General features: G+C 34.0%; 1 protein-coding gene across 3 annotated transcripts in view; it reads right to left on the bottom strand.

Moving 5' to 3' along the window:
- LOC129948794 (serine protease inhibitor 28Dc-like) overlaps positions 1 to 23,874 on the bottom strand; it is a 40,638-nt gene extending 16,764 nt beyond the window's left edge. Inside the window, exon 1 of one of the 3 annotated variants that reach the window (XM_056059827.1) lies at positions 23,448 to 23,874. The gene's annotated coding sequence lies outside the window, so the exon portion shown is untranslated. Of the gene's footprint in view, positions 1 to 3,463; positions 3,674 to 3,754; positions 3,932 to 23,447 lie in introns of those variants that run through there. The other 2 variants (XM_056059829.1, XM_056059828.1) reach the window with 2 other exon arrangements.
- Between the last annotated feature and the right edge of the window lie 1,071 nt (positions 23,875 to 24,945).

The raw sequence follows: 24,945 nt of genomic DNA, 5'->3' as shown, positions 1-24,945 counted from the left end.
CTTTTGTACACCGACATCTTTTTTCAAACCCTCTTTTCTTTTCCTAATGCTCACACTATGGCATACTAAAGTTTTAAACCATTCTTAGAGTAACAAAATTGGTTTAAGGTGAAAAATTATCTTCTCATCTCGGCGGCTACATTAGGAAATAAAATTGCTTCATCAGTTATTTTCAAGAAGCCAATGAACGAATAGTGACAAGCCCATCACACATTCTTTCAATTCTGCGGTTTGACTACTTTTTAAATTTGTCCGAGGTAAAAAATTAATAACTGATATTAAGACAAAAATCCGTAAACGATACAAGAACCTAAGGCCTATGTCATAGAAGCGAGTTATACAACGTAACTTTGATTCATACAAAATATCAAAGTAAAATTATTACAAGCCTCCGAAATTCCGATGCAGTAAATTTACCTTGCTTCTCAAACGTCAAGGGTGAATTGACATAATTCGAATCCAGTAAAAACCTTACTCCACAAATTTCAAAGAAGAATAAACTTAAGCCTCCAAAATTCGATTACAGTAAAAGAAACCTTGTTTCATAAATGTCAAAATAAAATTGGCAAATGCTTCCGAAATTCAGATGCAGTACAAATTACTTGCTTTACAAAAATCAAACGAATTAAAGCGAATTAAAATAAGCCTCCGAAATTCCGATACAATACAAAAAACCTTGCTTAAAAAATGCCAAAGTAAAAATGACACAAGTCCCCAAAATTCAGATACAGTAAGAAAAACTTGCTACACACATGTCAAAGAAGAATTGACAGAAGCCCTCCAATTTCAGATACAGTAAAAAAGCAAGGAAAATTCTGCACCACAAAGTTCCGGTATTATTCAATTAAGCTCCAATTGACTTAACTTCGTTCGTATTGTCAAGGTCAGAGATTCGTCCTTTAACCATACTACGCGAATGTGGAATGATTTACCACATTCTGTCTTCCGCAGTCCTTGCAATATTTGAAAACTTAAAACTTACGTATACCGGCATCTTCTTTCAAACTCTCTCTTCCTTTTCTAATGCCCACGTTATCTTGGCATACTAAAGGTATCAAACATTCGTGAGTGTGCACTTAAATTTGGTGAAAAATTATCTTCTCGGCGGCTGCATTAAGAAACAAAATTGCTTCATCAGTAGTTCGGAAAACATTCAATTTATTGTCAAGAGGCCAATGAAATAATTTCAAATCTGTGAATTGACTACTTTTAAAATTTTTCTGTGGTAAAAAAAGAATTACTGATATTAAGACAAAAATCCGTAAACTATTTAAGAACTTAAGGCCTATGTCATAGGAGCAACCTGCGAGTTATGCAACGTACCTTTGATTCACAGAAAAAATCAAAGTAAAATTAGCACAAACCCCCAAAATTCCGATGCAGTAAAAAAACATTTCTTCCCAAAAGTGAACGGCGAATTGACATAATTCCGATCCAGTAAAAACCTTACTCTAAAAATTTCAAAGAAGAATAAACTTAAGCCTCCAAAATTCAATTACAGTAGGTTTCATAAATGTCAAAAGTGAATTGGCATCGGCCTCCGAAATTCCGATGCAGTAAAAATACCTTGCTTTACAAAAGTCAAACTGCGAATTGCAGCTAGCCTCCGAAATTCCGATACAATACAAAAAACCTTGCTTAAAAAATACCAAAGTTAAAATGACACAAGTCCCCAAAATTCGGATACAGTAAGAAAAACTTGCTCCACAAATATCAAAGTAGAATTGACACAAGCCTCCAGAATTGATACAAGCCAAGCCCCCAAATTCCGATGCAGTAAAAATAATTTATTTCACGAAAGTTATTTTGATACAGTAAAAATATATCTTGTTCTACGTATGTCAAAATGAAATTGACATAAGCCTCCAAAACGTCGATGCAGTAAAAATACTTTACTTCACAAAATTTAAATTTACATAAGCCTCCAAAATTTGGATACAATATTTCAATTCAACAACTTTTCTTCACAAATGTCAAAGTAGAATTGACATAAGCCTCCAAGATTCTGATAAAGTAAAACGACCTTTCTCCGCAAATGTCAAATAAAAAAAGGAGGCTGGGATGAGACCCACACTGATAACTTCCCATCCCGTCTGTCGATTTGTATCAATTTTTACCAAATTTGCGTACTATTTTTTGTAGATTTTATTTTTTATGAAAAAACGGAATGTTGGAATTTTATGTAAAAATTACTGAATATCGAAAACAATATTTTCTGTCAAATAAAATAAGTTTGAAGACAATATTTTTAATTTTTGAAAAGCATTTTGAAAGTAAATTTTTGCCAAGTTTAAGTATTGTTTTTTAGAGTTTTATTTTTTGTACAAAAAAACTGTCAATTCGAATTTTTTAAAAATTTTACAAAATGTTGAAAACAATATTTTTTATAAGATAAAATTAGTTTTAAGCCAATATTTAAAATTTTTAAAGAGATATTTGAGTCGAAAATCAATTTTTACCACCTTTTATACATTTTATTTTAGGTTTTTATTTTTTATAAAAAAACTGTCAATTGATTTTTTTCAAACTTTAACTGAATGTTGACAACAAGATTTTTTGAAAGATAAAAGTAAATTAAAGCCAATATCTCAAAGTTTTGAAAAGATATTTGAGTCGAAAATAAATTTTTACCAACTTTTATACATTTTTTTTTAGGTTTTATTTTTTGTAAAAAATCTGTCAATTCGATTTTTCTCAACATTTTATCAGATATCAAAAACATTATTCTCCGTTGCACAAAATGGTTTTGGAGATGAAATCATATTTTAGTCGTAAAATTTTGGAGGTGACAATTTTTTTTGTTCAGTTTTTTTGATTTATAAAAAAAACGTTAAATGGATTTTTTTCAAAAAATATACTTCTTTGTTACGTTACACGTTACAATATATTATATAAATTTTAATTCAAGTCTCTAGCGTTTTTGGTTCGTAAGATATTTGGGGTTAGCCAAAATGTTCACCTTTTTTTCAAACTATTATGGTAAAAAAACCACCCACGCAATTTTCTTGAGAGCCCTTTCTGCATCTTTCTGCCTTATTATCTGTATAACAAAATTTATTTGGAGTCGATATCTCTTCTGGTTCTTGAGCTATGGACAACGTAAAAAACGTCGCGAACGTACGGACGTACGAACTTACGTACAAACGCACGCACAGACATCTTTCTAAAAATCTTTTATTTCAACTCTAGGAACTTTGAAACGTCGAGAAATGTCAAAATTTTCAATTTGACAAATCGGACCCATTACAATAACAAAGTTATTAACTGGTAAGTTAGTAACTTATTTAAAAAATTATTTTGATACAGTAAAACGTAGGTCAAAATAGAATTGACGTAGGTCCCCGAAATTCTGCTACAGTAAAAGAACTTTCTTCACAAATGTCAAAATAGAATTGACACAAGCCTCCAAAATTCCAATACATTAGAAAAAAAAAGTATAAGGTATTCATAACACTTGACTCACATGAAAATTCTTTTTCCACTTGGCGTGTTATAATTATTAGTTCATGAAAACGAGTTTTATTTAGATTCATAGGAATTCACAACGAGAAAAAAATAATTCAACAGCTTCTCTATTGATTTAATTTTAGACTTTTAAATACAAATCCAGTTACAACACAAGACATCAAGTACATATTATTAAAATTTCACAATATTAATTATTTCATTACTCATATCATATTTATATTAACTTAGCTATAACCACAGTTGTGTGCAAATATACAAAGTACACTACACTACATTACCGACCTACCTGACCTCGCACCCACAAAATCAAATTAAATATTACAATTACAACAAACAATTGGCTTTGTTAAACTTTAAGAGAACTTGATACACCATTATTGTCTATAGGTGGTCTATATGGTATAGAGGTAATAATACACAATAACCATCATCAGGTAATGTAAATATACCCTTAAACAATGTTAACATTGCAACTTCCCAGAATTGACTGGAGACTATTAAAATAGTCATCATATTATAAATATTTTGTATCCTATACTCACTCTGTAATGTATTTATATAGACCTACGTTACGGTATATACACTAAGGTATTGTACCTACTAGGTATATCCTGTCATGTCCGTTAAATAAATATTTGTCTACACCTCACATATATTCACTCTCCTCTGGCTGAATCATAATTTCCTTGACATTTAAAATGCGTGTCGCACTCAATTACACTAATTGCGAAAAATATTCAGACAGTATATGAGTTTTTGTATATATTTTCACGCAAAAATGTTAAAATTTGTACCTTGAATACAACTTAACGATACATAATATCGAATCATCCTTTAAAAAAGATGACTTGAAATGGCAATGACTTTTTTAAGGTGTATACACATTGTTAAGGATGAGTGTTTTTCGTTGTCACATTACTCATGCACGCTTTATGACATTGGCGTATGCATCCATCATAGACAATTCATTCTGCAAACAATTGAAAACCTTGGTCAAATACCGATACAGTGTCTGATAATAAATTTAAACAATGAAAATACAACAGAAGCAGAAGCATCAACAATTCAAAAATACGAACATACCTTAACCTTTTTGAACAATGACAATGCAAAAATAAAAACAATTCAGATCAATGATTCGCTTTATTTTTGTGCAACACCCAGCGCCAGTAATAAATTGTCCAACACTTCATTATGTTAATAATAATTTGTATATGGTTGTTGAGGTGTGAATTATGATTTATACGATTTTGACAGTTTAAGTACTTTTTAGGTAGCAAAAATGACACAAGGTTAGTTTTTAGAATCATGTTGAGTTTCGTTAAGGCTAATTTATTATGTGTGTTTCTGATCTTTTATAATTTTTCAGGCCATTCAAATTATAAAATTAAGAATCAAATTGAACACAAGGTTTGTGTTCGCAAAAAAAAATAAAACATGACAGTTGACAGATGACGTTTGTAAACAAACATACCACAAAAAGTATATTGGTTTTAATTGGCAGTTGTAAGGAAAGTTGTTGAGACATTCTAAACAATTTGGGGAAATTGGTAACGTTAAACACGCTAGACACTAAAAATCGAGCTTTTCATTTACAGGCAGTTGAACAATGAATGATGTGACATTTTTAATGGCAAGTCATGTCAGTTTCTCTGATTTTATTGATTTTTAAAATGTTTAGCAGCCAAATTAATAATTAATTCAGTAATAATTAAATTGAGTGGCGCAACAGTCCGTTGTGAACCAGGGCCTAGTGACTTTTAACTCTCAGCTATTCCTGTGTGCGAGTACTGTTGTCAGGAATGGAAGGGACCTACAATTTTAGGCCGAATCCGAACGGTTAATTTTGAGAAAGCACTTTTTCATGACAAGATTTACTCTTAAAGGATTTGTCAATTCCTCGCAAGAGGCAGTATCCGCGCAAATTGATTTTTTAAAATTAAGGTGGCACAGGCAGGGATTGAACCCAAGACCCCTTGCATGAAAGTCCAACGCACTAACCATCATGCCACGGGTACTTCAGTAATAATAAAACAAAATGTCTGCAAGGTGATGATGAATGGTATATCAACTGTGCATATATATGTATATCAACTCTTACTCTCACCTGCCCGCGGTGAACATTGGGTGCCTAGTACCTCAACTAGAGATTGGGTTTTAACCCCAGTGGGAAGTTGTTGGGGGCAGTTTCGAAGCACCAACAAGCCTCGGATAGGGACGGATTCACTGTTGACAACCCAAACAAGCGAAATAAGGACAACGAACTTCGGATCTGTACGTGGAATGTTAGGTCCCTTAAGAGACCACGTGCAGCCAAACAACTAGCGGAAGTCCTAATCTGCTGCAAGGCAGATATTACCGCCATCCAAGAAGTGCGATGGAATGGACCGGGCAAACTCAAACTAAAAGACTGTGATATATACTACGGCGACTTCTACCGAGAACAAAGACAGCGTCTATTTGGTTGTGGATTTGTTGTTGGAACTAGACTCAACAAAAAGTTTTGAGTTCAATTCGCCAGCATAAGCCTAATATGAGCGCATGCCCCAACAGAGGAGAAAGATGAAGACGCCAGAGACACGTTCGTCGAGCTCTCTTGGATACGACTTATGAGCAGGGCCCAGGCTATGACATTACAATTATCTTCGGAGATTTGAACGCCAAGCAAGACATCTTTGATGGCACAATCGGGAGATACAGCCTGCATGACACTAACTCCGACAACGGATTCAAGCTGATCAATTTCGCTGCGGTGCGAGACGTTCTGGTAGCTAGTACACAGTTCACACATCCACAAGGGGACATGGAAATTTCCACATTGCAATCGACGCACGACACTTCTCCAATATACAGGATATCCGAACTTTCCGAGGCGCCAACCTTGACTAGGACCACTACCTCGTTGAAGCCAAGGTACAGCTACGGATATCCTGGTCCAAGCCAAAACAAGGAAATACTGTGAGAAGTTTCGACGTTAGACGGTTACAATCGCAAAAGACTGCCATGTCCTTTTCCGATCGAGTCTCTAGTAACCTCCAGTGGTAACATTGCCTTGCAGCCATCAGAGATGCCGCCTCTGAAGTGCTAGGTTTCACACGGCCACCACAGCGAAACCCCTGGTTTGACGACGAATGCCGGCAAGGGCACGCAGCGAAACAACAGGCATGCAAAACAGCGCTGCACAAAAGTACTAGAGCTCGAGAGCTCTACGAGCAGAAGAAGAGAAAGAAACTCAAGCTTCTTAGATGTCAAAAAAAGAGAGCATGAGAAGCGCGTGATCGAGGAGATAGAGGGATGTCACAACAGGAATGAGGTTTGTAAGTTTAATCAAAGGGTAAAAAAAAACCTCCCAAGGATACCAGCCACGAACCGAAGCCTGTGAAGACGATCAGGGAAACATCGGAGGAGAACCGCAGTCGATGTTGAGAATATGGAAAGACACTTTTCCAAATTATATAACGGCGATGACGATACAAATTTCACTTTAAGGGAGAAAGAACCACTTAACCTAGGCAACGCAGATCAACAATGCCGCCTACCCGACTTAGATGAAGTGAAGAGAGCTATATCTAAACTGAAGTCAAACAAAGCTGCTGGAGCTGACGGCATCACCGCCGAATTATTCAAAGCAGCAGGCGATGACTTGGTACGGAGCATGCACCAACTCATCTGCAAAACATTTTCGGAAGAAAGCATGCCCGATGAGTGGAATCTCAGCATAGTATGCGGGACACATAAGAAAGGAGTACCTCTAAATTGCGCCAACTACAGAGGCATCAGTCTCCTTAACATTGCGTATAAGATAATCTCTGCCGTATTATGTGAACGTCTGAAGCTGTTCGTCAATAACCTGATTGGTCCTTATCAGTGTGGCTTCAGACCAGGAAAGTCCACTTTCGACCAAATATTCACACTATGGCAGATCTTGGAAAAAACCCAGGAACTTCAAATCGATACCCACCATCCACCATTTTAAATCCCCGTATGACAGCATCTATAAAAAAGAGCTCTACCGAGCAATGTCTAGTTTTGGCATCCCTGTCAAACTTATCCGTTTGTGCAGAATGACGATGGAGAATGCACGCTGCTCTATCAAGGTCGGAAAAGATCTTACCGATGCGTTTGATGTCGAAAAAGGTTTTAGACAAGGCGATGCACTGTCATGCGACTTCTGAAAAGAATTGTGCAAAACTCAACCGTCAAAACTAGAGGCACAATCTTCCAAAGGTCCATCCAATTACTCGGATACGCAGATGATATTGACATAATTGGAAGATCAAAGGGTGATGTCAGTGGACCGTTTTTGAGCATAGCGACGGAAGCGAAGAAGATGGGTTTAGTGGTCAATGAGGCCAAGACCAAGTATATGCTGTCATCAAAAAAGTACACTGAACGACGACGTCTTGGAAAAAACGTCACCATGAACAGCTATATTTTTGAAGTAGTTAAGGACTTTGTCTGCCTAGGCACCGCTATTAACACAAACAACGACACCAATGCTGAAATCAAACGAAGAATAACTCTAGCAAATCGCTGCTTCTTTGGACTTAGAAGGCAATTGAGAAGTAAAGTCCTCTCTCGAGAATCTCATCATCCTGGTTCTCATTTATGGCGCTGAAGCCTGGACTCTGTCAAAGAAAGATGAGATCGTCGATAGAAAAATTCTTCGGGTGATTTTTTGTCCCGTCTGCATTGATGATGAATGAAGGAGAAGATATAACGACGAACTGTACGGGCTGTACAGCGACACTGACCTAGTTAACGGCTCAGATGGCTAGGTCATGTAGAGCGAATGGACATCAATGCTCCAGCCCGGAAGGTCTTCGAATCCAATCCCGAGGGAAGGCGCAGTAGAGGAAGAACGCGACTCAGGTGGCGCACTCAGGTAGGAGAGGACCTCAACCAACTTGGCGTGCCAAACTGGAGACAGCTAGCTAAGGACCGAGCTGGCTGAAGACGCATGTTGGTTGAGGCTCAGATCCGCCCGGACTGAAGTGCCACCTTAAGTAAGTAAGTATTGTAATTCGATAAAATATATGTAACTGTTTTTAAAAGGTTTTGTGTCAATACCAAAAAACTCCCAATCTTCCCAAACCGAAGACACTCGTCACACTCACTGTTGGAAAGTCTCAAGACGTCACTATTCAGAACAAACAAACCCACAAGTTAACAATTACAAATAAAATATTCTCTGCAACATACTATAAACTATTATCTATTATCGGCTACGATAATTATAAAACTATTAGACATGTTTAATAGTTATTAGGCCATTATAAAAATACATCTTCGTGTTAATGAATATATTGAAATAAACTATTGTGACGTGCTAACTATATGAGTTGGGTTTTCCCCACAAACATGCCTTCATACTAAAAATATACCGATAATGGTACGAATTATAAATGTATGTTCTCATTCCTCTTAATCGAATTCACCTACTTTCCTATGAAATAAAAATAAAACTTTATACAAAAATAAACAATATTCCCGCATCATCCTTCATTATTGTCATTATCATTGTGAATTACCTTCTGTCAAATGTCAGTTTAACAATATACCCCTATCTAAGTATCAGAAATGAGCAAGAGGTTTACACTGTAAAACCCACATGACTTTGTTTCATACAAAAGAAAAAAAGTCGTTGAGATCTTAAGAATTCAGAGAATTCTGACTATGCAGTCATGTCGTTAAAAAATGTTAACAAATATTTGTACTTATCATAATTTAACGAATCACTCTAAGAATAGTATCTATAAATGACACACCGAAACGAAATTCATCATAATGTTAACAATGGTGTTGTTTTCCAATTATTAATAAAAAAATTAATGTCAGATTAACATTGGCATTTGTAGAGTAGACATATAGACATCAGATGAACCATGGGGCCATCTGGTGGTCTATTTCTTAAGCTTTAGTTATTTTGGCACTGACAGCTGTTTTCCGCTCGAAATCTTTACATGGTTGATTAACATGTATTACTTCTTATAAAATTAGTGTTTGAGAGACAGAACGAAGTATTTTGTTAAAAGCTTTAACAACGTTGGAAAACATTACATTAAAGTTTTTGAGATGAATTTTTAGACGAAATTGATTTTGAACCGCGTCTGCACAGACCAGACTGTTAGACTAAATTAACCAACACCATTTTTTCTGACAAAATCAGTTTCGACGACTTTACCTTTATGCAGAACGTTGCGTCATGCCACCCATCACATGCATTGAATTCCAAAATTTTGTTATGTGTATCATTGGCATTTTGACCGCTTTGGATTATTTGTTATAGGAAACTGTGAAGGCCGAAGTTATGTCAAAAATCCACAAATCCGCAGAAAGTTTAAAGCGAAATTTGGAGTCAAAGTCATGATTACAAACTAGCCCTAAAGGGTATTTCCTAAAGCCACTAAAGCGTTTTGACTGAAATACAAACACGCTTCAGCTTCGCCGGACGTTAACGAGTGCAGCCATAGGAATTCAATGCGTGCTATCACAACGAAGCTTCGACCTCACGTTTCATTTGACAATCGTAAGGAAATAACGTAATGTTACGTAATGTGACTCCAAATGGAAGCTCTAGTTCAAATTTGCTGAACATTTGCTTGTCTGACAGGGTAAATAGATTATTTGAGAGCCATGTACCCTTAAAAACTAAAAGCTGCGCTCCTCACAACAAACCATGACATACGTTCTTTGATGAGACAGCGTGACCTAGCCTATAGACGGTGGAAATTCTTTCGTCTTGACAGCTTTCATCAAAAATTTATCTCTTTGCGCAACAAAACTTCGTAAGGCAAAATCCGCTTTGTATCAACTCGCATCAACTCGTCTTTAGGAAGTAAGCAAATTTGGAAAAATTTGAAGAATATCGGTGTTGGAAAAGTATCTTGTGGTTTGGCTGAAGACATAGACATCAACGCTCTCAACAAATCTTTCGTTTCTAACCGAATTATTAACCATCAATCGTTAGATCCCCTACAATATTTTGAAGAGATTTTTTCATCGCATACCTCAAACTCAAATTCATTTATGTTTTCTGCAATAATTGCGGAGGATGTTGTAGAAGCACTCCTCTCTTTTAAGTCTAATGCTATAGGCCTTGATAATATGCACCCTTCGTTTTTAAAAATTATTTTACCAACGCTTTTTGATTCCATCTTGATACAAAATGAGTTCCCAACACAATGGAAAAGCACAAAAGTTTTACCCATTCCAAAAACTTCAAAAGGAGACGAATTTAGGCCAATATCAATATTGCCATTTTTATCAAAAGTTTTTGAGAAAATTATACAAAAACAAATGAATGAGTTTCTTAATCTGTTCAGTCTAATAACTCCCAAGCAATCAGGCTTTCGAAAGAAAAACAGCTGCATAACAGCTTTGTTAAGCTATAGACGAGTATAATGTCACATTTTTAATACTCCTCGATTTCTCAAAAGCTTTTGACATGGTAAAACACATGGTACTTTGCGAAAAACTCTTACGTCATTTTAACTTTACTTCCTCCGCAGTCAGGCTCTTATTTTCATACCTTACTGATCGAGTGCAAGCAGTAGAGGTTAACAGAACTCTTTCCAACTTCTTACCCGTCGTTAGGGGTATTCCGCAAGGTTCGATTCTTGGCCCGTTGTTGTTTTCAATCTATGTTAACGAACTTCCTTCAATTGTAAGACAATGTTCAATACGCCTGTATGGTGATGACACCCTATTTGAGCTGCCCATTGGGACATATTGAACACTCTGCAGCTTGTATAAATAAGGACTTAAGCTTGATTGAGCGTTGGTCGGTTAATAACTGCTTACTTCTTAACCCAAAGAAATCAAAGTGTCTCGTGGTTTCAAAAAACAAAATTGATGTGTCTTACTTTCCAGGAATTCTTTTGAATAACTGTTCTATTGCTTATGTCGACTCAGCTAAAAATTTAGGTGTAGTTTTTAACCGCAGACTTACCTGGACAGTGGACACATTATATAAACAACACAATTGGGAAATCGTATGGTGTCCTACGCATGCTATGGTCAAAAAACGCTGATTTTACCTCTGCTTGCTTACGGCTGTGAAATATTTCGTAAGTAAGACTTCGAGAGTAAAAGGAAATTAACGGTTGCATTTAATAGCGCAATAAGATATATTCACGACGTTACTATAGAGTTACCTTGTTCTCTGGCATACTTCTAACCCGCCAACCTGTGGATCTTTTCAATGAATTAAACTTTTCCAACTCTAACAGATGTTAGTAAATACTAAATACATTTGATTTTGGAGGGATTCCTATTGGTTATTATAGGATGTGTAAGCTACTTTTACTATAAATTTAATTTTTTCGATTTTAAAACTCATATTTTCTTAATTTTGAGAAAAAATAACAGCTGCTAATGACAGGAGTGCCATTTTAGAAATGTCATATTGGTAGTGTCATTCAAAGCAACCCCGAAGCAGGCCCAACGTAACGCAGACGAAGCTGAAGCGTGTTTGTGTTTCAGCCATTTAAATTTCTCAAAACTCAAATTAAGACTTATAACTAATGGAATCAGAGTTTGTACTTAATAAATTAACACTGAGTCTGGAAGGCAAAGATTTGTGCCTTGCAAAACCGTCATAGAATCGATCTATCAAATTCATACACATTCTTCTTAAAAATAGTTTGAATCTTGTATTGTTATCCAATGTACATGATGCTCATTGTTCGTATCTGGAAAATAAGATTTGTAAACAAATTTAAGAATTTAACTAGAACTTGTTAAGGCATTGTTACCCGTTCCGAGGAGTGATACTTATAAAAGTATTAAGGATTTCATGAATTATTCATACACAATATTTTTCGAATAAGTCAAATTCAAATTCAATAAGTTGAGCTAAAATGTATTTGTTTCTGCCTCAATTTCAGCAGAACTTTGCAGACATTATTTCAGAAATCCCATTTTTAATAAATTGAGATCATAAAAATGTTAATTTTCTTGTGGAAAATATAGATATGCTCGGAATTTTAAGGAACATGACCACAAATTCGTATTGTGGATGTGGTTAGAATACCATAGGAAAATAAGACCCAAAATTCTTTAGACCTTAAGTCTTATTATAATATTCATCTGAAATGTTGGTTTTCAAAAATAATACCAATTGTCTATTATTCAGTTTAAACAACAAAACACTTTACTTGTTCAAATAAAAAAAGCAAAAAAGATAAAGTTTGAATGGTATTCTTCAAACGTGTACACAACCTTCAATTTTTCAAGTTGCGATCATTGTCTAAACTATTTGCTGAAGGCTTATTTAGAAAACAAATATGTTTATATTAGTAATGAAATTTAGCCATAGTTTTGATAAGGCTATGAAGACACTTATTCAATAATTTGTTTTTGGTTATCGCTACAAAACTATACAGTCTTAAAATCTGATTATTACATTCCAATACCAGTTGTAGTTGTACCAATCGGAAGGTCCAAGTTAAAAATGATAATATTTCTCGACGTTTCAAGGCTGCTAGAATCTAGTAGTTTTTATAGAAATGGCTGTAAAAGGAAGAGAATCGATTTAAACAAAGTGAAAAATTTGATCTCTCTAGCTAATAAAGCTAGCGCCTTCAAAAAAGATTCTAGCCAAACAACATACTCCAATCCGGTCACTAAGAAAGTACAACAGTCAACGGACAAAATCATATTCAAGACTTCTACGGAACTCTTTTTACCGGTCTGCAAACCAAGTTGATAAAGAATTCAACGACTTACTGCGAAAACATTGTTTCAACAGGCCTTGGTGGCATCTTCCCTCTGATGCTACATAAAAGTGACGATCTCGTAATCCCACATTCAAATAATCCATTCCACAGCAGCCTTAGATTGGGACATGTTCCTTAATTGTGACGGGAGATCGGAATAGTTTTTATACCTACAGCTGGTAAGACCACAGACCCATACGTCTTACTTATTCACAAAACCTCCGAAAGACTTCTAGATTTTCACATATTCAGAAATATTGTCTTTTCCAAAGGCAAAAGTGTAGAAACGGCCTTAGACTGCGTGATGAGAATAAAAGAAAAAAGAGGCTGGGATGCGATCCACACTGATAACTTCCCATCCCGTCTGTCGATTTGTCTAGCTTAAAAGTTTGTCTATATGTAATCGTATCAATTTTTACCAAATTTGCGTAATATTTTTTGTAGATTTTATTTTTTATGAAAAAACGGACTGTTGGATTTTTATATAAAAATTACTGAATATCGAAAACAATATTTTCTGTGAAATAAATAAGTTTGAAGCCAATATTTCAAATTTTTCAAAAGCTATTTAAGTCGAAAGTAAATTTTTACCAAGTTTTAGTATTGTTTTTTTTAGAGTTTTATTTTTTGTAAAAAAACTGTCAATTCGATTTTTTTCAAAATTTTATCGAATGTTCAAAACAATATTTCTTATAAGAAAAATTAGTTTGAAGCCAATACCTACAGTTTTTGAAATGTATTTGAGTCGAAAATCAATGTTTACCAACTTTTGTTAAATTTTGTTTAGGTTTTTAATTTTTTGTAAAAAAACTGTCTATTTGATTTTTTTCAAAATTTGTCCTAATGTTGAAAACAATATTTTTTAAAAGTAAAAATTACTTAGAAGCTATTATGTCAAATTTTTGAAAAGATATTTGAGTCGAAAATCATTTTTTACCAACTTTTGTTAATTTTTTTTTCGGTTTTTAATTTCTTGTATACAAACTGTCAATTCGATTTTTTTCAAAATTTTATTGAATGTTGACAACTATATTTTTTGAAAGATAAACCTAAATTTAGGCCAATATCTCAAAGTTCTGAAAAGATATTTGCGTCGCAAATCATTTTTTACCAACTTTTATACATTTTTTTTTTAGGTTTTTATTTTTTGTAAAAAAAACTGTCAATTCGATTTTTCTCAAAATTTTTGCTAATGTTAGGAACAATATTTCTTATAAGTAAAAATTAGTTAGAGACTATTATCTAAAATTTTTGAAAAGATATTTGAGTCGATAATTATTTTTACCAACTTTTGTTAACTTTTTTCGTTTTTTAATTTTTTTATAAAAACTGTCAATTCGATTTTTTTCAAAATTTTACTGAATGTTAACAACAATATTTTTTGAAGCATAAAAGTAGTTTAAAGCCAATATCTACAATTTTTGAAAAGATATTTGAGCCGAAAATCAATTTTATTTTTACCAACTTTTATGCATTTTTTTAGGTTTTATTTTTTGTAAAAAACTCTCAATTCGATTTTTCTCAAAATTTGTCCTAATGTTGAAAACAATATTTCTTATAAGTAAAAATTACTTAGAAGCTATTATCTCAAAGATTTGAAAAGATATTCGGGTCGAAAATCATTTTTTACCAATTTTTGTTAATTTTTTTCGGTTTTTAATTTCTTGTATACAAACTGTCAATTCTATTTTTTTTTAAATTTTACTGAATGTTAAAAACTATATTTTTTGAAAGATAAGAGTAAATTAAAGCCAATATCTCAAAGTTTTAAAAGATATTTGGGTCGAAATCAATTTTTACCAACTTTTATTAATTTTTTTCTTAGATTTTTATTTTTTTATAAAAAAAACTGCCCATCCGATTTTTCTCAAAATTTTATCAGATGTCAAACAAATTATTCTTCGTTGCACAAAATTGTTTTGGAGATGAAATCATATTTTAGTCGTATAATTTTGGAGGTGACACATTTTTTTTTCAGTTTTTATAAAAAAAAAACCATTAATTGGATTTTTTTTTTCAAAAAATATACTTCTTTGATATCACGTTACAGTATATTATATAAAATTTAATTCAAGTCTCTAGCGTTTTTGGTTCGTAAGATATTAAGGGTTAACCATAATTCTCACCATTTTTTCAAACTGCTATGGTAAAAAACCACCCACGCAATTTTCTTGAGAGCTCTTTCTGCCTTATTATCTGTATAACTAAATTTATTTGAAATCGATATCTCTTCTGGGCCTTGAGCTATGGACGACGAAAAAAACGTCGCGAACGTACGTACACACGCACGCACAGACATCTTTCGAAAAATCTTTTATTTCGACTCTAGGGACCTTGAAACGTCGAGAAATGTAAATATTTTCAATTTGACAAATCGGACATATTACAATAACTTCCTATGGGAAGTTAAAAAAATAATAAAAAAAGGGTGTTGGAATGTCATTCCAAAGGTCTCGTGTTCAATACCTGCTTATTCCATCTAAAGTTTTTTTTACGGATACTGCCTCTTGTGAGGAATTGACAAATTCTCCAAGACTGTCATGAAAAGTTCTTTCTAAAATAATTAGCCTTTCGGATTCAGCTTTAAACTGTAGGTCCCCTCCATCCCTGACAATAGTACTCGCATACAGGATCTCAATGGACTTTTGCGTCACCCAATTTATTTGTTTACAAAATATTCTTATTAAAGTTTTAGAAAAATCCACAGATGGCCATGGATGGGAAGTTATTAGTGTTGGTTGCATCTGAACCTCTTTTTACAATTAAAATTTAAGCTTTATGGTCTTCCTATAAAATTCCCACATACCTCTAACTGTAGTCGGTATTTAATAATTAAAAAATTAGCTTTTAATTACTTATTCGGTTCCTACTTCGACATACATACATTTAACCATATATAAGTGAAAACGTGTGAAAGACATTATATTATATTATTAAACAATCATTATCATGCATTTAATTAAACTTTAGTTATACCAATTCGTTTTACTCAATAACTTACAACCATCCATCCCAGCTTCTTTCCCGAGGCAGTAATAACAAAACAACAAAAAAATTCAATTAAGAAACAATATTAATGTAGGTATAATGAAATAAAACAAATGAATACAAAAAAGAACGATATAAAACCAGAATAAAACTCGTTGATTGTGAAAGGTTCTGGTTTCAACATTAACATTAATTCACTTCTTCAATAGGAGTAGTATCAGCAGAAGTAGTAGTAGTAGTAGTAGTAGTAGCAGTTGTAGAAAAAAAATATTACTCATACGCCCCGAGGTCCTTTATAGATTATTGTCTATATCTCCTCGCTCGTATATCAGAACATTATTTTATTTGATTTGTATGAACAACAACTGTATGAATTTTTATTATTGTTATTATATTATTTGTTGATATAAACAAACAAGCCAATCTGTTTAACTTAAAACACATATCTTTATTTAATTCGGTGCATAAATTAATTAATTACCTACAACATTAAATCTGGGCTATATGAACATCTATGGTATTCGAAATGTATATACATATTTATTTATTCAAATATGAGTAATTGTAGGAATGTTTTATGTACATAGGAGTATCGTTATTGCCACTTGCTACTTCCTCGGCATCGAATCCGTTCGGTACTCATAATGAAGACGCAATCATTCCATAGCGCGTATTCATTGAATTATGAAATTATTAAACATCAACGTTGCTTTAATGGTATATATACATATCTACATACTTACATATAAATTATGATAATTAAACATTGACAGATTTAATTAGTAAATTAAAAGTGGAGATGTGAACACACACAACTTTTAATCAATTAACAACTAAAGAATAATTTGAACACACATACTTGTGGTGCATCCTCTTCATCGTCCATTACCTCACACATCTCCTCACCATCTACTCCAATATCATTTAATTTCAGTTTGATCCTTTGGGTTAACAAACAAAATACAAAAAAAAACCAGGATGATTGTAATCTACATATAATTTATATCTTCATCATTAAAAAAAAAAAAAACTGAAATTACAAGTCCATAGAGAAGTGAGAAAACACAATTAATAAATCTGTGACAGTTTTAATCGATATGCATTGAATTAATTATGCGATTACGTTATATATTGTTAACCACAGAGCAATTTTATATATTTTTTTATATTTTGTATTTTAATTGTATATCTGACAATTTTTTCCATTTCCAAATTGAATTAATAAATATTAAAAAAAAAAACTAAAAGAAGACAAATAAAAAATCAACAATTTGACACTTACATTGATTTGACAAAAAATTCATAAAATTAATGAACGTCTGTGTAATTAGTTGGTTGACGTGTTAGAGTGAAAAATTATAGAGAATTTCCTGTTTTTTATTTTTCATAATCATTACTTTTAAATGATTTTCCTTTTTTTTTTTCAATTTAATCAAAATTAAAAAGTCATAAGATTTAAATGATAAAAACGAATTGTTTGTATTCGTTGATGAAATTTTTTATTTATTATTTTGCTTGCTATTAAAAAATATTTCCAAAAAAAAAATACTCTTTGTGGATGATGATGAATTTAAAATGAAAGTCTAGAATTGTGTCAAACTACTTAATTTTGTATGCAATTTTTACAGATAAAGGATATACATAAGTAGGATGTTTTTTAATCCTTCTATAAAATTAAATTTTTATGTTACCTGGAAAGTATGGAAATATTTGTTTAACTTTTAATGGATCCTTTAATTGGGATTTCCAAAACTTGACAGTTGATAGATATTGGCATTTTGTTGAAAATGTATCTGTCAAATTTGCTGTCATGTATTCCAAAATTATGTGGCACAACAGCTCGTAGTATCTTGTGACTTACAACAATCAGCGGTTCCTGAATTTCGACTAATCTCTTGGACGCAGGGCCCTATAATTTGTTAGTCGAATTCAATCGTCTTATTTGAAAAAGCCATTGACAAAAACTACTCTTGGAGAATTTGTCAATTCACCTCAAGTGCCATTGTATGGGTAGGTAGAAATGGCGATCTCAAGGCAACCTAGACTGAGATCCAATTAGCGCTGAGTGCACCGCGCCGTTTTGATACCAAAAACTCGTTTGACCTGTGATTGAAAGGGACAGATTTATAGAGAAGCTTCATAGCGATTATGTTAGAGCCATTTTGTCTCTAATCTTTGTCTCAGATAGCTCATCAAGTTCGTGAAAGAATGCTTTGCCAAAGTATTTCATTTTGGTGTTTGCCAAAGCAGGACATTTGCAGAGGAAATGGATTATCGTTTCACTTTCCCTACAACTACGGTTAAAGCTGTTGTAAGAGATACCCAACTTCTCTGCATGAACTCCTATAGGCCAATGTCCGGTACAAACCGCAACAACCCTGGCTATGTCTTGCCTTGGCCTGCATAGACGATCGTTTGTACGGGTTTTATTATAGGTGGGCCATATCTTCCTAGACATAATGCAGTTGGGTAAATTGCTCCACCTTCGGTTAGATTCAGTTTGGTAGATAGAAAAGATTATACCCTTCATAGCACCAAGAAGAATGTTAACTATTTCCGCAAGTGAGCTATGAAGGGCCGATCCTTGCCTGGCTAGCTCGTCAGCCCGTTCATTTCCCACGATACCACTATGGCCCCGAACCCAGATCAGGGTGACACCGAGGTTAATATTCAGGCTCGCAAGCTCATCGCGACATTGCTGGATCAATTAAGATGAGGATATGGCCGAGTTAATGGCTTTGACAGCTGCCTGACTGTCTGTAAAGATAGCCACATTTCGGTTTTGGTATGGGTTTTGTTTAAGTATCTTACATGCCTCCCTTATTGCCAGCAGTTCAGCCTGAAAAACGCTAGCAAAGTCAGGAAACCTAAAGGATTTAGATACATTTAGGGACTTAGAAAAGATCCCAGAACCAACTCCGCACTCCATCTTTGAGCCGTCAGTGAAGATGGTTGTGTCGAAACCTATCGACACGATGTCATCCTCCCAATCTTCTCTGGATGGGAAAATAACCTTAAAACCCTTACTAAGGCTCAAAGTAGGAGTGCAGTAGTCAGTGTCTACCGAGATAATACCTGAGGGAATCAATTTCGTTGAGTTGCTGTGACCATACGGTGTTGACAACCAGCTGTTTGATTCCTTCAGCCTAATAGCGCTGCAGGAAACTATATATTTAATAAAAAGGTCGATTGGTAGAAGATCCAAAATTCCGTTTAAGGCGTCCGTTGGGCAAGTACGCATGGCTACTGTGGTGCCCACGCAAGGTGTTCTCTGAATCTTCTTAAGCTTATCAATATTATAGGCTTTGCTAAGAGCAGGCCACCACACAATCGAACCATATGTTAAGATTGGACGTACTACGGCTGTATACGTCCATAAAATCATCTTCGACTGCAGTCCTCACTTTTTGCCGAAAGTTTTGCTGCAGGCGTAGAAGGCAACACAGGCCTTCTTATCCTATACTTCGATATTTAGTTTCCAGTTTGGTTTAGGGTCGAGTATAACTCTCAAATATTTTGCACTTGAAGACAGTGATAGGATTTGACCGTTGAGTCGAGTTTTGGTGGTAAAGAGCAACAGTTCAGTTTTACTTTGGTTAACTCCTAATCCACAACTCGTGGCCCAGCTGCTAACTTTCTTCAAAGCTGACTCCGTGATTTCACTGATCACAGAGGTCTACTTTCCTGACACCAATAGCACCAAATCATCCGCATAGGCTACCGCCTTCACTCCACATCTCTCTAATTTAACGAGAATTGTATCCATGACCAGAAGATATAGAAGAGGCGAAAGGACACCACCCTGGGCTGTTTCCCTATTCACGTGTTGTATTGCCTAGAGTGGCTCGAATCTTCCTACCACTGAGCATGGAAATAATCCATTCTCGAATGAAGTCTTCTACTCCGAACTTAACGAGCGATTCTTCTATGGATTCGGTAAGGACGTTGTTAAAAGCACCTTCTATGTCTAGGAAGGTGGCAAGAGTAAATTCTTTATAATGGATTGTTTGTTCTACAGTACGCACGACCTCCATAGATTTGCCCTTAAGATAAGCATGCTGAGAGCTTTCGAGAGGTCGTCCAACTAGGATTTCTCTAATATGGTAATCAAGAATGCGCTCCAAGGTTTAAAGCACAAAAGATGTTAAGCTTATTCTTCTGAAATCATTCGCGGATTCGTGACCTCGCCTACCAACTTTCGTGATAAAAACTACTTTGACCTGTCATCACGACATGGGCACATGTTTGAGAAGGAGGAATCCTTTGAAAATTTGCTCCAGCCATGTAGCTGCCACATCATGCAACTTTTGAAGCATAACTGGCAGTATGCCATCCATGCCTTTGGATTTATATGGAGAAAAAGTATTGATGGCCCACAAAATATTTTCTCTGGTTATGACGGAATTGACATGCTCCACATGAGCTACGATTAGCTCTGTGGTTTCAAGTGATTCGGTTGTCCAGGTTCCATCAGGCTATTCCAGCCTTGTCTTTTGGCTGATGACAGGGCTTGTAAATTTTACGATAGTCTTTATACGGTTGGTAAAACTTATGTTTGTACCAGATATTGAAAATTGTCCTCGTCATTTTCCTAAGACTGGACAGTTCTTCATTCCGCCAAGAAAGAAGGGTTTTACGGCTATATTTAACTGGGCAAGAGACTCTTAAAGCTTTACTTATAGAAGTTTCAAAGGTTTTCACCTTTGATTCAAGGTCTTCTATCGATTCAGTGAGATTCAGTAAGTTGCTTAGTTTGGAATTTTTAAAAATTTTACCAAATATTGAACACAATATTTCGTATAAGACATAATTAGTTTGAAGCCAATATTTCAAATTTTTGAAGAGATATTTGAGTCGAAAATCAATTTTTACCAACTTTTATAAATTTTTTTTTTAGGTTTTTATTTTTTGTATAAAAACTATCAATTCTATTTTTCTCAAAATGTGTCCTAATGTTGAAAACAATATTTCTTATAAGAAAAAATTAGTTAGAAGCTATTATCTCAAAGTTTTTAAAAGATATTTGAGTCGAAAATCATTTTTTACCAACTTTTGTTAAATTTTTTTTTAGGTTTTTAATTTTGTGTACAAAAACTGTCAAATCGATTTTTTTCAAACTTTAACTGAATGTTGACAACAAGATGTTTTGAAAGATTAAAGTAAATTAAAGCCAATATCTCAAAGTTTTGAAAAGATATTTGAGTCGAAAATCAATTTTTACCAACTTTTATACATTTTTTTCAGGTTTTTATTTTTTGTAAAAAAACTGTCAATTCGATTTTTCTCAAAATTTGTCCTAATGTTGAAAACAATATTTTTTAGAAGATAAAATTAGTTTGAAGCTATTATCTCAAATTGTTTAAAAGATATTTGAGTCGAAAATCATTTTTTACGAACTTTTGTTAATTTTTTTTTCGGTTTTTAATTTTTTGTACAAAAACTGTCAATTCGATTTTTTTCAAACTTTAACTGAATGTTGACAACAAGATGTTTTGAAAGATTAAAGGAAATTAAAGCCAATATCTCAAAGTTTTGAAAAGATATTTGAGTCGAAAATCAATTTTTACCAACTTTTATACATTTTTTTTAGGTTTTTATTTTTTGTAAAAAAAACTATCAATTCGATTTTTCTCAAAATTTTACCAGATGTCAAAAACATTATTCTTCGTTGCGCAAAATTGTTTTAGAGATGAAATCATATTTCAGTCGTAATATTTTGGAGGTGACAAATTTTTTTTTTCAGTTTTATTGATTTATAAAAAAAAACGATATATTGATTTTTTTCAAAAAATATACCTGTTTGGTATCACGTTACAATATATTATATAAAATTTAATTCAAGTCTCTAGTGTTTTTGGTTCGTAAGATATTTAAGGTTAACCAAAATGTTCACGTTTTTTTCAAACTGCTATGGTAAAAAAACCACCCACGCAATTTTCTTGAGAGCCCTTTCTGCATCTTTCTGCCTTATTATCTGTATAACAAAATTTATTTGAAGTCGATATCTCTTCTGGTTCTTCAGACGACGAAAAAAACGTCGCGAACGTACGGACGTACAAACGTACGTACACACGCACGCACAGACATCTTTCTAAAAATCTTTTATTTCGACTCTAAGGACCTTGAAACGTCGAGAAATTTCAAAATTTTCAATTTGACAAATCGGACCCATTACAATAACTTTCTATGGGAAGTTAAAAATCTGTCAATTCGATTTTTAGTCTTAAGAAATATTAAAAAAAATATCTTATGCAAATTCACTCAAAATTTTAATTTTGAAATATGAAGTCAACTTAACCAATGCTTTCGGTAGTAGGTTCAAGGACAAAGAAACAGGCTGACGGAATCGGGTCACCCACTTTATTCGACTTCTCTACCATAATAATATCATGTTTGATTAAAATCTCGAGTTCCGAATTTTTTAAAAATGCAATACTTTCAATATAATTGCTATATGTGGCAAGTAAAAAGATTATCGTCGTTATCTAACAAAAATTAAGGTACTTGAGAAAGCACCTAGAAGAATTTTAAATCTTCCAGACCCCATTTTGACGATAAAAGGAAGTTGGGAAAGCTATAACTAAGGAACTAATTGACACCAACATCATCATTTTTAAGATAAGTAAAATGTTCTGTTTTTTAATAAATTTTTACTATACTAAAAATTAAACAAATCAAAAACCCCACACAACACAATACAAGCAGCAGGCAAAATAAAAAACAAAAGTCCATCCTAATCGCAAAGTTTAATTCAAATTCTAATCTTTAAATCTAAATTTGTCAGTTAAGTTCAGTTTAAACGAATGTCACGAATGTGACATGATTATTGAATTATTATTTTATGACAGCACCAGCAGCAGCGCAACAGCGGCGAATTATGGCACTATTCAATTCAATGTTATAGCATTGTGATAAATGAATCTAAATGACTTTAAGCGAGCTTTACAATCGAAGTCCGAAAAAACGGTATTTACTCAATTCATAAACATTAAACTGCGACAAAAACAAACTTACAGTTATAATGTTTACTAATTAGGTGCACACATATGACAGATTCTGTCAACAATAAAAAAAACAACAAAAACTAACTAAATAAAATTTTAAACAAACATCACTCCAAATGCTGAAAGCCACTGGACTGTGATAACCAGAAGCTATAAGGTCACTCACTATAACCCCGTTTCAAAAAACGACAATGAAAATCACACATCATTCACGATGTTTTGAATATTTCTTAATCTCAAATAGTATGATGGGTAATTCCAAACTTACATCAATTCAGTGCACTCTGTAAGCGGCAACGGTAATTTTGTGGATAAACCTTTGTTGTGTCACTTTTTTTGTACAATATGTCAAAGATATGTCAAACTATTTGTAGACCAAAAATTGTTATGGTGATGGTCAAGTTTATTTATTTTTGATTTCTCTCTTAATGATTATGGTGTAACGCTCTGATTAATATATAACTGGAATTCAAAACCGGCGGCACTGTTCGGGGCGGTTCTTCGTCCGAAATCTTTTAAACTCTCGTTTTATGTAGGCGATATTTTATTGTTGTTGTTGTTGTTGACAAACGACTACAACTACGACAACGACGAAGCACGGTGGATGGCGGTAGCGGCGCAAAAAAATTAAAAATACTGCGCTTCCGTTTTGACACCGAATGAGGTTCAAGACAGACTGAAGTGTGGAAATTTGCGTTGAACACAATTAACTTGTTGTGGTTTCTATAGTGTAAAAGTATAGAAGCGGCTTTTTAGTTTTGTTTTTTTGATTTTGCTGGGTTTTAGTTTTGCTCAATATGTGAAGCCCCCGTGTCTCTTTTGAAGTTTTTGCGAGCTTGTTTACCTACAAGCTATAACCACCGCAAAGTCTACCTACATGTAGATTGTCTTGTCGTCTGGTATAAAGGCAGCAGAGCCGCAGAGGCAGTAGGGACCATGTGTCGTCATTAGTCATATTTGCAGTATTATCAGTGGTAATGTTTTTGTTGTTGTTGCTTTTTCGTCATTCAAGCGGGGAACTTTTAGTTGAATCTTTTTGAAAGAGATTAGAGTTATAACAGTGGGGGCTGTTAGAGACCCATGCAAAGATCGTATTTTACAATATACATGCTGGTGGACTTAAGGTTCTGAATATTAAAATGTTAGTGAAAAACAGAGTTTGCCACAGTATTCCACATTCTCAATGTGCGGTTAAGAAAAGAATATCTAGACTTGGTAAACTGAAAATCATTCCTGTAGGTGTGAGTATAACGGCTGAATTGTTTAAGGGGTCGAATGCAAATTGGCTTATTCAACAGAAAAAGGTTTATAAAAATATCGGTAAAATGACGAAAAGCATTTAGGCTGAAGGAATCAAACAGCTGGTTGTCAAAACCTCATGGTCACAGCAACACCACGAAATTGATTCCCTCAGATATTATCTCGGTAGACACTGACTACTGCACTCCTACTTTGAGCCTTAGTAAGGGTTTTAAGGATGTTTTCCCATCCAGAGAAGATTGGGAGGATGACATCGTGTCGTTAGGTTTCGACACAACCATCTTCACTGACGGCTCAAAGATGGAGTGCGGAGTTGGTTCTGGGATCTTTTCTAAGTCTCTAAATGTATCTAAATCCTTTAGGTTTCCTGACTTTGCTAGCGTTTTTCAGGCTGAACTGCTGGCAATAAGGGAGGCATGTAAGATACTTAAACAAAGCCCAAACCAAAACCAAAATGCGGCTATCTTTACGGACAGTCAGGCAGCTGTCAAAGCCATTAGCTCGGC

This window comes from Eupeodes corollae, chromosome 3 (assembly GCF_945859685.1).
Source record: "Eupeodes corollae chromosome 3, idEupCoro1.1, whole genome shotgun sequence".
NCBI classification, from domain to species: domain Eukaryota; kingdom Metazoa; phylum Arthropoda; class Insecta; order Diptera; family Syrphidae; genus Eupeodes; species Eupeodes corollae.
The sequence above is the reverse complement of the archived record's forward strand: the minus strand, read 5'-3'. Positions and strand labels throughout refer to the sequence as shown.